We start from the raw sequence: 11,884 nt of genomic DNA on the forward strand, positions 1-11,884 counted from the left end.
AGCTGGAAGGGAAGTAGAGCAGCAAGGACATGAACTGACACCCATACGGGATCCTAGCAGTTGCAAGGCAAGGTTTTTTTACCACTAGGCTGTTGTGCTGGGCCCAACATGAAATATTTGCACTGATGCAAGCCTCTTCACTTCGAAAGAGAAAGAGAAGTGGCTCGCTCTGGAAGGTTGGTTTCTTGTAGAAAAGCTTTCTGGAACTGTGCCATTTACACTTCCTGGGTTTCATTTCTTTCTGATGAAACTGGGAGGAATAGTACATATTGCCCATTTTTTTCTCCCAAGGGTGTTGTAGAGCCTTCACAGGAAGTCCGTTTACCTACCCACAATTCTATGCTGTGAATGACGGGCCAGTGGGCCTCCCTGGACCAGCAATGTGTTGTTGGTCTCTTCCTGCTTCAGGTGAGGGAGTTTCTTGTTATCCCCTAAACTCTTATTGAGAGTTATTGGCTACAGTTCACACAGCCTTTGATTGAGTACTGCATTCAAAAAGTTATCATAGGAAACTTTGAAAGAGAAGTCTTCTTCACAATGCATTGTGGCGTCCATCTTCCTCAGGACTCTCCCTCACTTCACTGGTGCTGAGATTGGCTGGCTGGAGATGTAGCTGGGCTTGGAGATGGGCAAGGGCACGGACCGTGGGATACTTCTTTATTTCCTGAATTACCTTCCTGGTGACTTTGGAGCCACTAGACTCTCCCGTTAGGATAGTAAATAGGGAGAGGTTCTCTTTCCCTTTCTTAAACCTACATCAGGGAAAACAAGGACTGAGGCGTTTTGGGGTGGGAGTTGGCATTAATTCTCCCTGGGAAACAGTACTTTCAGGTTAGGTTCAATGGGCTTATTAGTAACAATTTAGTTCATATATGGTGTCCAGTGCTATGAGATGTTTTGTGTTGTGTCTAATGTCCCTATTCATAGCTCCAAACTCTGGACTTCAACATGTTTGAAATACAAACCATTTCTCTGTAGCGTCTGCTGCAGTTCCCAGTTCTTCTTTTAGTCACACTCTGTAGAGGCAGAAGGCTCTGGGCTCTGACCAATGAACAGATTGTCTTCTTAGAGGCAGTGGCCCCCAAAGCCTCCACCCTAGTCCCCAGAGTGCAGGCTGTGGCACTAATGTTGTTTCCACTTTCTCAGGAAGAAGGAGCCAAAATCTGACCCTCAGAACATATTAAAACCCGACATGGGGAGAGAATAATGGCTCCGAGTGCAGACTAAGCTTTTCTCTGGGTAGAAAAGCAAGTTTTTGCTGCCACTCCATCTTTAGAACAAGCAGGTAAACTGGATCCTTTCGCACTGCTGTGGGTGTGTAAGTTACTCTGTTGCTGCTGAGTTCCACGGGGACCTGAATGCACAGAGGGTCCAGGCAAACCAGAACTCTGCTCTGGCTGGAGATGACAAGCAAGAATATAAATCAGCATGATAATCTGTAGGAAGATGATACTAGGAACTTCATCTCTTCATAACGCTGCCAACCCTACCCAGGCCAGTACAGTAAGAACCAAGATGACCACTCCAGATTGGTAAAGCTGGGGAAACGGGTCTTTTCCAAGGCTCACACTCAGTACCAGATGCCATTCTAGGTGAGATACACGGGAGGAAAGTTGGGTGCAGACTTAAATGTGTAGGTCAGTACAGACCCCCAACACAGGGACTTCAGAGTTCCAAATAGGAATTAGAGTTTCCAGGGAATAGCAGGGCGGGCAAACTAAAAAGGCAGTTGCATTCACCGGTGCGGTCTTGGTAAATGGATACTGCCGTGGACGAGGCCAGCTGCTGACAGTGCTATGTCCACATGGCACTTTGAACTTCCATTCTAGAAATGTTTCATCTTTTCTTGGGCTGTGTCTTCCAAAGGAGTACCGTTTCTGAGACAGGGCTGAGGACGAAGGTGTGCTTGGAGGCAATGACGGCCTGCGTGTCTTAGCTGAATTAGCCATCTTGCATTTCAGTGTGGCAGAAGCTCGGCTCTGCTTTTGCTAACATAAGTAATTAAACTTTAATAGGTAGAAATTTTTCTTGTAGTTCAATTCCATGTGCATTTGCCATTTTATTTTCATCTGGGTTATTTAGAAGTTTTTCAAATTGCCACATGTATTTTAAAAATTATTTTATAAATGATTTTAATATTTCATTTTAATTATTAAAGCAAATATTGAATTTTGCTTGAACGATACCAAATAGTAAATTTTTCATATACATTTTCCTGTTTTCAAAACTTGTGGATGATTTCCAGGGAGGGCATTTTGTGCGGTGATTAAAAAGTGTAGATAATTTTTCATTGATAAGTATCCTTTATACTTTAAGCAAGCTTGTTAATTATATTGTCTGAGTTTTCTACTTTCTTAACCATTTTTTTTGTAAGAACTTCAAATCTAATATAGCAGTAACCAGTAGCATGCCAAAATTCATCATAGATTTTCACATATATATGATAGCTAATATACATTCTTTGTAAAGTGCCCTTATCTTTTGATTCTGTCACTTTTGCTTCTGAGCATCTAAAATAATGCTTTACAACACTTATCAACTTTGTGTAATTTTGATGAAATGGACCTTTTAATAATGAAGGTGCTCATTTTTTGTTGCAATGCTGGATCATTTTGTCAGTTACTGATTTAGTTATTGTCTGAGAAGTGAAACATTTAGGATTTGTTGGCATCCAAGTTTAATAATAGCATATTGGGTATAGAAAGAATAATGTAACCACACACTGGAACACTGTGAATTTATACAAAATAGTTTTATACATTGTAATTGGCACCAAGAAAAAATATAATGCAAAATAACTTGTATTATATCGTATGACTGCACAACATATATAGCAAATATTTTGATATTATGCCTTAGACTGTATGATGGAGAAATTGTGAATGTTCTTTAATTTTTGTTCTTTAAGATATATATCCTTGCCATGAATTGTTTATTTTTAAGAATCTGTTTTTATTAATAAATATATTAAAGCTTTGGATTTGACAGAAGGGCAGTCACTCATATTCTGTAACTTATAAACAGGAATTTTAACAATGTTATTTATTTATTTCAAATGCGGGTTTGCAGAGAGAGACAGAGAGATCTTCCATCCACTGGGTCACTTCCTAGGTGGTGGCTACCGGGAATGACAATGCGAAGAGTAGATAAAGCCACAAACTGTGATGCTGGCATCCCATATTCTGGTTCTTGTCTGGTTCCACTTTCAGTCCATCTCTCTGCTTACGCCTGATTAAGCAGCAAAAGATATCCCAAAGGCAAATGTTTTAGCCCTTACCATCCAGATGAAATGAAATTCCTGGCTCATGCCTTGGCTTGGTGCTGCCCTGTGGCCATCTGGGGAGTGGGCGGTGGATGGGAGATCTCTCTGGTTTTCCCTCTTTTTTTCTGTAAATATTTCAAATAAATAATTAAATCTTTAAAAAGTTGTTTGCAATGAGCAGGGCTGGGCTGACGCGGTCCGTCTAGGTCTTTCACGTGATTGGCAGGCACCTAAGTACTTGTACCATGTCTGGCTGCTTCTTCAGACACATTAACAGGGAGCTAGATTGAGAGTAGAGTATCCAGAACTGAAACCAGCACTGCCATGAGATGTCCTCTTTGCAAGTGACAGCCTCACCAGCTGTGCCATAATGCCAACATCCTATGAACATTATGAACTTTAATTTATAAAGCACAAATATGTAGAAATGATTAAATTATGCTCAGTGTGTCTTGAACAAAAGTTATCATTAACACAGAATGAAATGTGGCATAATGAATTGCAAGAAATTCTCTGATTTTTTTTATTTCAAATGTGTAGTTTAGAAAGAAGGAAAGAATTTTAGAAGTCAAAATGCAATTTATTTATTTATTTTTGAGTCACGAATGGACAGAAAGCAGTCTTCTTGGGCTCGCCCCGCTGGCCGAGCGCCCTGTATGAAGGACACATAGCTTTATGCATATACTCCTGAGGGGTTGGCAGATGGGAGGCAGCAGTAGAGCAACAATTTAAAACTGTCACTTGGTGGAGCTAGAATACTATATAATTCCGATATACTCTTTCAGCAGATTTTATTTTTGATGGTTTCATAGCAGATTTTAAGACTAATGCTCCTAGTTGCCAAGTATTAGAACATGTAGTATTTGGAGAGTCTGTTTTTGTGGATTTCTTTACCGTTATGTTGTGAGTAAATACCAGACTTTTTGGCATAAAGTTCTTTTGTCTGTTGCAGCCAGTAAATAAATCTTTTATTCATGCTGAACTAAATACTATGAACCCTCTGTTCTTCCTATCCCCAGCAGGATTAGTTAAATGAATGTGTATCTACTGACTCAGTGACATTTCGGCATGTTTCATGTGGCGCAGGACTTCATGATCACTTTCTTTGTCATGCCAGCCACTATAAAATCAAGAAGGGCTTTTAAGTAGTTCAAGACACCTAGAACAAAATTGGCATTACCCAGTATTTGTGGATGAATATCTTTGGAATTCTCTGGGCAGCTTGGAGATTTTAGGGCCATTCCAAACATAGTGATGAAGTTTTAGGGTAACTGTTAATTGAAGGCTATTGTTGACTTGAGCAGTCACTTCCTGGAATGAACTGAACTCTTCTGGAAAAATCTAAGTTAGAAACTTTCTTTAATTTTCCCAGTTTTGAAAAGTTGATGAGAGATTTTTTACATTTATGTTTATGTGATGGTGTTTGTACTTTTGTATCTTATCAGGATTAAATTTTGTCAACCTTTCCTTTTAGGTAATGGATATATTAAAAAAAAGATTGATGTTTTAAAGATTCATTTATTACTTGAAAGGCAGATTTACGGAGGGGGAGAAAGAGAGAGAGAAATCTTCCACCTGGTAGTTTATTCCCAAAATGGCTGGAATGACAGCAGCTGGGCCAGTCTGAAGCCAGGAGCCAGGAGCCAGGAGTATCCCATGTGGGTGTAGGGACCCAAGAAATTGAGCCATCATCCACCGCTTTCCCAGGCCACAAGCAGGGAGCTAGATCGGTGGTGGGGGGGGGGGGGGGCGAGCAACCAGGAATCTAACTTGTGCCTATAGGGGATGCTGGTGTCATAGTGGGTGGCTTCACCCAGTATATCAAAGCACTGGCCCCCAAAAGACTAGTTCTAAAATTAGATAAATACTTTAAATAGTGAAGACATCTGGGCTAAGACAAATTATAATTGTGTGACTGGAATAACAAAATTAAAGTATATAAGGGGCCATTATGTGAAAATATGAAAAAGAATAATTGAAGAATATTAATGATTTCTTATTTTGCCTTGGTTCTGTTATACTTATATATTTATTTTCTTTTATACAGAGAAGATTGTTGTTTTTAAAATTTTACTTCTCTCAGCTTTTTTTATGGGAAATATGTATGTATGTATGTGTGTGTATATATTGGAGGGGGGAGAAGGGAAAAGAGAGAGAGAGAGAGAGAGAGAGAGAGAGAGATGTTCCATCTGTTGGTTCTCCCAAATGCCTGTAAAGGCCAGAGTTGCTCCAGTGCCAGAGCAGGGAGCCAAGAACTGACTCGTGGTCTCACACACGGTGTAAGGAACAAACCCTTGTGCCTTGAACTCTATTTACTGGGGTCTGCATTGGCAGACGGCCAGAATCAGAAGCTTGAACAAACAAAATATGAGCCCTTTCATGTGGGCCTTGGTATCTTTTTTGTTTTTTGAAGATTTATTTATTTTTTATTGGAATGTGAGATATACAGAGAGGAAGACAGACAGAGAGGAAGATCTTCCATATATTGATTCACTCCCCAAGCGACCACTATGGCCAAAGCTGAGCCTATCCCAAGCCAGGAGTCAGGAGCTTCTGCCAGGTCTCCTGCGCAGGTGCAGGTTCCCAAGGCCTTGATAGCTTTCCCAGGCCACAAGCAGGGAGCTGGATGAGAAGTAGGGCCGCTGGGATTGGAACTGGTGCCCATATGGGATCCCAGCGTGTGCAAGGCAAGGACTTTAGCCACTAGGCTACCGTGCCTGGGGCCTTGGTGTCTTCACTGGCACAGCTTAATCACTGGATCAGATACCTGCCCCAGATTTACTCTTCTCATTTGCAGCCCCTGGGTTCCTTTCCGTGATCAGAAGAATAAAGTTCTTAATGAAAGAATTCGCAACGAAGTGCCAAATCTTCCTGCTGGATTAACGAGGAATAATGGTGGTATTCCCAGCATATACTTCATCAACCAAGAAATTGGTAAATAGCATTTGGCCAACTATGTCAGAATGTCTTCATTTTTCCCCACAAAGTGACAACATTTTTGGTAGCTGTGTAAGTGGAAAGCTCCACTTGCCTGTTAGAATGACTGGAATCTTTAAAGATGTCATTTCTTACTGTGTTAAAACTGTATCTGTGAGATTTAAACAGAAACTACTTATTCCTTGAATCCGTAGCATCGAGCCTCTTTGGAAGCTTGTCCTTCCTGCAAGGCATGTTAAGCTGACTTGGCCCCCTGAAACCACAACCCTCCAGAGCAACTTGTTCACTTGGCATTTAGTAACCCCCATGTGGGTTCAGCCCTTCCTGAAGGCAGGAGAGCTGTGGATTGTTCTTGCTGCTGTGCCACTTCTAAACTTAACACTGCAGGTGTTCCAACAGGGTGCTCAGATCTTAGCTCTCAATGCCTGCCTTCTACCCTTGCCTTGCACAATGCTTTCCACATTTTTCCAGAAAAACTTGTTACATGAGTGAAAGACTCCTAATTTGTTAGATGCTCCATTCTTATCTAGTATCCTTGCTTTCTTATCATCTTTTAAAGTAAATTTTAGGAGTAGGCATCTGACTTAGGGGCTAAGATGTTACTTGTTACTTGTTTCCATGTCAGATTGCCTGGTCTGAGTCCTGGCTCTTCTCTGATGACGTGTACCCTTGGAAGATGATGTAGTGGTTGGCTCTTCACCACCCACGCGGGAGACCTGGTTCGTGTTCCTGCTTCCTGGCTTTGGCTCCAGCTAGTGGCCATTGTAGGCTTTTGAAGAATGATCCAGAGAATGGACCCTCTGTTGCTGTGGGTGTATGTGTACCTCCTTGCCCTAAAATAAGTAAATAAACAAAACATTTTAGAAATAAAATTCAATCATGTAATTGGTATTATGGGATAGATAATAGTAAAGATCACTATAATAAAATGAATTGGCATATGCGCCATCTTACAGTTACTTCCCCCTTTAGTTCTTTGGGAAGAGTCGCTTAAATCTACTCTTACCAAGAGTCCCATTTACAGTACAATTTCCTTCCAATATTTTTTATTTGAATGAAAGAGAAACAGGAATTGAGCTCCCATCTGCTGGCTCACTTCACAAATGCCCACATAGCCATGGTTGAGCCAGGCCGAACCCATGAGCTAGAAATTCAGGATAGTCTCTCCTGTGTGTGGCAGGGATCCAAGGGTTTGAGAACTACGTGCTGCCTCCCCGGTGCGCAGTGGTAGCGAGTGGGATTGTGGTGCAGCACAGGCTTGAAGCCAGGCTCTCTTCTATGGGATACAAGCATCTCCACCTCCAGGCCCAGCCTTGTACCTCGGAAGGCTTGCTTCTTCACAGTCAGAAAAACTTGCACACTTAAGGTGACTATCCAGCAAGTGGTAGTAGGTTAATCAGGCTTCTGGTACACGTCATGGTCAGCGTAGATGCAGGTTTTGTGCGACTTGATTTTGAAGCCCTTTATGTTTGAGGCTCTTTTATTTAAGGGGATGGAAAATACCAAAGCAAATTGGGCCCAAAAATCCATATTTGTTTATTATTAGACAAAATGGCAAATGGAAAATTTATAAAAGCTGAAAAAACCCTTAAGCATCTAAAAAACAGAGATAAGTAATATTTTCATTAATGAAATGTCAACATGTCCCCATAACACATTCCCGAAGGCAAACTTTGGACTTTGTAATTTGCAATCTCATTTCTTCTCCACTACCCATATAATTTCAATGTGGAATGCCATAGATTTGTACCTACGGTGATATGACTGTGGTTTCTATTGCAAAACAGTGGTGGATAAGTTACCAAGGAGAAGGTTGGAAGTATTCTTGGAATCTGTTTCTGTAGCAAGAGAGCCACCAATATCTTTACTGTGCAGAGAGTTGACTGTAAGCAACATGTGGCTTGGACTCCATTTATCTTTCTGCCAACATCCCAGGCTCCCAGAAGGGTTCCATGCAAATCAAGGTCCCAAAAAGATAAACTCCATTAGCACTATGATCATTTTACTTTGTTAAGATCTTTCTACTAATAATGTTCCTCTTTTTGTTAAAATTGCTATTGTCTTCAGGGCAATTAAAAAGTTGGAAGGCTACCTTTCAGCATGGCATAGAAGGCAACCTACCACCTTTCTGCATCCACGTGGGGTGGGGCTGATGGGGGTGTGTGGGGATTCTAGGGGTGGGTGGAGTGAACCTGGAGATTATCCTGCTTCCTTGGTCCTGGGTAGGATAGAGAGAGGAGAGGAGAGAGACCTATGTTAGCATGCTGGCCTGCTATACTGGAGGACAGGGTTTAGAAACTTTGATCAGGCCTGGGTCTTGGGTGTGTGCAGGGGTAGGTGCCCAAACCAGGACACATGCCAGGAGCTTGAGACCCTAGTAGGCAGGCAGAGCTCTGGGCCAGCACACAACCCATGGGAGGATTGGGTTTTGGAAGGTTAGGCTGGGGAACCATAACACTCCTAGGTGCATGAACTGTGGATTGATTAGTGGAAGGGGCAGAGGAATATGTATACTCCTGAGGGAGTATGTTGCAGGTAAGGAGTCACTAGTGAGGGACTTCCATTGACAAGGCCACTGTACGTGCAAGCAAATGAGGGGAGTGAGACCGAATGGTTTGGAGGGAAGAAGCTGGAAGACCTTTATAGGTCAGACCTATGCACCAGCCTGCGTGGGAGACCTGAGATGGGATAGTTAGCACAGATCTCTGCTGACCACCAATCACCAGTGTTCGCTGGGCATGACTAGGCTGCAGCAGCTACAGTGAGAGCTGAGATTGGAGGTTAGCTGGGTCAGGCCAGGTTACAGCATCTAACGACAAAGGCCAAGATGGGGTTTAGGTCAGAGCACTAGCTGCGTCAGAGCAACCACTGGCATGCACAAGATCTATAGCTGGGAACTGGCCTTATTGGGGAGCTAAGGGAATGCCGCGGCTGGGTTGTGTGTGCCAGGGGTTAGTGTGAGAGCCAGAATGGGGTCTGTGATCTGGGCTGGACATGGCTGAAGTGTCCCTCAGCATGGGTGTGGACTGGGACTGGGATGTATCAAATTGGGCTAGACTCCAGCACCCATTGGATTTCATAAGAGACTGGGCTGAGGTCGGGCCTCAATACCAGCCAGTTTACATTAGGGCAGGGACTGGGGGCTGGTTGGGTTAGCTAGGTTGTAGTCCCCACCAGCATGAGCTGGAACTGGGGGTAGGCCAGGCTGGGCCAGGCTGCAGCACCAGCTGGCAAATGTGAGGTGAGGTGACCCATACCAGACTGGGCTGCAGCGCCCAACCAGCATATGTGAGACGGGGTGGTGGGAAGGGAGGGGAGTCGAACTTGGTCTTAGGACTGCAGGGAGCTCCCCTGCTCGGCCACTGTTCCCACTGGTGAGTGTGAGAACTGGGATTGGGGGCAGACCAGACTGGGCACGGCTACAACACCTGTTGGTTTGCATGTAAGCTGGATCGGATTGGAGACAAGCCAGGTTGGGTGGACTGTACCTACTGGTACATGCATAAGCAAAGTGGGTGAGGTTTGATTGGGCTTTGCTGCATAATCAACTAGCAGATGTGGGCATAGAAGGAAGACTGTCGGGCTAAACTGCATGTACCACATGGAGCTAAACTGTACATACCCTATGGAGAGTTCAAGATCCAGGAATGGGAATGAGTCCATTAGGGAAACAGTGGGCACCTCCCTCTTGGGTTGCCACTCTGACTGGTGAGAGTGAGAGCCAGGACTGGGACAGGCATGACTAGACAGAGAGTGGCACCTGCTGGCACGTGTGTGGGCTGGCTGAGGGGTGGTTGGGTTGAACTAGGCTTCAAGGCCCATTGACATGTATGAGAGCTGAATGGGATGTGGGACAGACTGGACCAGCCTGCTGTACATACTGACAAGCACGGAAACCAGGGCATGGGACGGGCCTGGTGAGGGTTATTGCAGGTCTCTACAACTAGGCTACAACTCCCACTGGTTTTCGTCGGGGCCAAGTGTGCAGTGGGCAGGATTGGGCTGGGCTGCAACACCCATTAGTTTGAGAAGACAAGGCTGGAGATAACTGACCTAGCAATTGCAACTACCAGTGTGTACATAGGCTGATTTGGGTGATGGACTATGCTGGACCCTGTATTGGAATGCCCACACAACAATCAGGTCTGGGATCACCTCAGATGAATTTTCTTTTGGGCTTCCTCTAACTGAACTGCTGGACTCAGAATTCGAACCATGGAGAAAATTGCGGGTTCTGTGAACTGACCGTGGAATGCATGTGTCAGAGCAGGGCCTCCTCAGTGGCCTAGATGGAGCAGTGGACAGCATATCCAGATGCAAATGGAGGATTTGGCAGTACACTGGAGCCTACAGAGGGCATCTGGTACTGTAACAGAGGACGGAGGACAGAACAAATTGATCAACTATCCCAGCAAAGAGTTGGCGGTGACTATCTGGGCAAACAGAGTCTCTAAGATGGACTGTGTCAGCCAGTAGATTTTGGAGAGATTTCATCGTGATTGGAGTGGCAAGATCGGCAGTAATTCAGAACTGTTGAACTATCAAAACCTCTTGAGCAGGACCCTCAGAGCATGCCCCACATGAGGGACCTTCAGATGGTTGGGAGACTGGATGTAGTTTCTTCCCTTCTCTCTCCCCTCCCCACAGATACAGAAAGGAAAAAGAGAATGTGAAAACAATGGTCTCACCCACTTTCTTCTAGCCCTTGACCCTTTGCACCCTAATCAAATATGCAAATATTCTGAAAAATAAAATTTATGCAAATAAAAAAAGGAGAATTGACTGGAAGTAGGACTGACCTAGGAATTGCACTACTAGTGCATGCATTGGCTGAGATGGCTGAAGGATAGAGCTTCATTTCATACTGGCAGGCACACACGAGTCAAATCTGGGATCACTTCAGATGAGGTTTCTTTGGGGATCCCCCAATTGAAATGCTAGACTCAGAACTCCTACCATGGGGAGAATTGCAGGATCAATGGTCTCACAGTGGAGTGTATGTGTCAGAACTGGTCTCCTCAGGGGCTTAAATGGAGTAGCGCACCAGATGCAAATGGAGGATATGGCAGTGCACTGGGGCCTGCAGAGTGTATCTGGTACTATAGCAGAGGAAAGAAGACAGTACGTTGGTCAACAACCCTGGCCAAGCATTGACAGCAAATATCTGGGCGAATGGAAACTCTCTTGAGGTCGACTGTGTCAGGCAGTGGACCTTGGAAGGATGTCCTCATTCTTGGATCAGCAAGATCGACAGCATTTCAGAATTATCGAAACCTTGTTGATAATCCTTGGAGCATCTCTACATCGGGGACCCTGGGATGTCATTGGCTTGCCCATTCCCAGATAATCAGGCGGCTCTCACCTCTCTGCCCTCTTCCCCCAGACACAGGAAGAAGAAAAATCAGAGACAATGGTCTCACCCACTTTCTCCTAATCCTTGACCCTCCCCACCTTAGTCAACTATGTAAACATCATCAAAAATAAAATTTGTAAAAATATATAAAAAAAGAAATTGGAGACCAAAGGCAGTAAGGATGTTTGGGAAGGACCCAAGGGACTGCAAATTTTGGTAAAAATATTTTTAAAAACATTTGGGAGGAAGTCAAGGAAGCCACTACACATGACAGCAATTTCATGCATCGTTTTCTGAGTTAACGTTTGTTGTTACAGAATGCTGGCATCACA

General features: G+C 43.9%; 1 pseudogene; it reads right to left on the reverse strand.

Moving 5' to 3' along the window:
* Positions 1 to 1,469: 1,469 nt before the first annotated feature.
* LOC118760413 (succinate dehydrogenase cytochrome b560 subunit, mitochondrial-like) lies at positions 1,470 to 3,631 on the reverse strand (annotated as a pseudogene).
* Between the last annotated feature and the right edge of the window lie 8,253 nt (positions 3,632 to 11,884).

Source organism: Ochotona princeps, chromosome 30, assembly GCF_030435755.1.
Source record: "Ochotona princeps isolate mOchPri1 chromosome 30, mOchPri1.hap1, whole genome shotgun sequence".
Taxonomy (NCBI): domain Eukaryota; kingdom Metazoa; phylum Chordata; class Mammalia; order Lagomorpha; family Ochotonidae; genus Ochotona; species Ochotona princeps.